This window comes from Hippopotamus amphibius, chromosome X, assembly GCF_030028045.1.
Source record: "Hippopotamus amphibius kiboko isolate mHipAmp2 chromosome X, mHipAmp2.hap2, whole genome shotgun sequence".
Lineage (NCBI taxonomy): Eukaryota > Metazoa > Chordata > Mammalia > Artiodactyla > Hippopotamidae > Hippopotamus > Hippopotamus amphibius.
The window spans coordinates 82,981,788-82,983,388 of NC_080203.1; positions in this window are offsets into that span (position 1 = coordinate 82,981,788).

Below are 1,601 nucleotides of genomic sequence, written 5' to 3' on the forward strand. Positions count from 1 at the left end.
TGTGACCTCTTAGCCACAGTTGACCAATCTGGGTCTGTCATAGTCCTTCCTCAGAAAATTGGAATCAAGACTAATAGCAACCACTCTGGCTGCTTTCTTTAAAAAAAAAAACAAAAACTTTTATTGACATACAGTTAACAGACAATAAACTGTATGTATTTAGAGTGTACAATTTGGTATCCCAATCTCTCAAATCATTCCCCCCCAATCCTCCCAACTTTTGCCACTTGGTGTCCATATGTTTGTTCTCTACATCTGGGTCTTTATTTCTGCCTTGCAAACTGGTTGATTTGTACCATTTTTCTATAGTCCGCATATATGTGTTAATATACGATATTTGTTTTTCTCTTTCTGACTCACTTCACTCTGTATGACAGTCTCTAGGTCCATCCATGTCTCTACAAATGTGCCAGTTTCATTGCTTTTTACAGCTGAGTAATATTCCATTGTATATATGTACCACATCTTTTTTATCCATTCATCTGTTGATGGACATTTAGGTTATCTCCATGTCCTGTAAATAGTGCTGCAATGAACATTGGAGTGCATGTGTCTTTGTGAATTATGGTGTTCTCTGAGTATATGCCCAGCAGTGGGATTGCTGGGTCATATGGTAGTTCTATTTTTAGTTTTGCAAGGAACCTCCATACTGTTCTCCATAGTGGCTGTATCAAATAACATTCCCACCAACAGTGCAAGAGCGTTCCCTTTTCTCCACACCCTCTCCAGCATTTACTGTTTGTAGATTTTTTGATGATGCCCATTCTGATCGGTGTGAGGTGATACTTCATTGTAGTTTTGATTTGTATTTCTCTAATAATTAGTGATGTTGCGCAGCTTTTCATGTGCCTCTTGTCCATCCGTATATCTTCTTCGGAGAAATGCCTATTTAGGTCTTCTGCCCATTTTTTGATTGGGTTGTTTGTTTTTTTGATATTGAGCTCGATGGACTGTTTATATATTTTGGAGATTAATCCTTTGTCTGTTGATTCATTTGCAAATATTTTCTCCCATTCTGAGGGTTGTCTTTTCTTCTTGCAAATAGTTTCCTTTGCTGTGAAGAAGCTTTGAAGGTTCATTAGGTCCCACTTATTTATTTTTGTTTTTATTTCCATTACTCTAGGAGGTGGATCAAAAAGGATCTTGCTGTTATTTACGTCGAAGGGTGTTCTTCCTGTGTGTTCCTCTAGGAGTTTTATAGTGTCTGGCCTTACATTTACGTGTTTAATCCATTTTGAGTTTATTTTTGTGTATGGTGTTAGGGATTGTTCTTATTTCATTCTTTTACATGTAGCTGTCCAGTTTTCCCAGCACCACTTATTGAAGGGGCTGCCTTTTCTCCATTGTATATCCTTGCCTCCTTTGTCATAGATTAGTTGACCGTAGTTTATCTCTGGGCTTTCTACCCTGTTCCAATGTTCTATATTTCTGTTTTTGTGCCAGGACCATACTGTCTTAATCACTGTAGCCTTCTAGTATAGCCTGAAGTCAGGGAGCCTGATTCCACCGACTCCGTCTTTCCTTCTCAAGATTGCTTTGGCTATTTGGGGTCTTTTGCATTTACATACAAATCGTGAAATTTCTTGTTCTAGTTCTGTGAA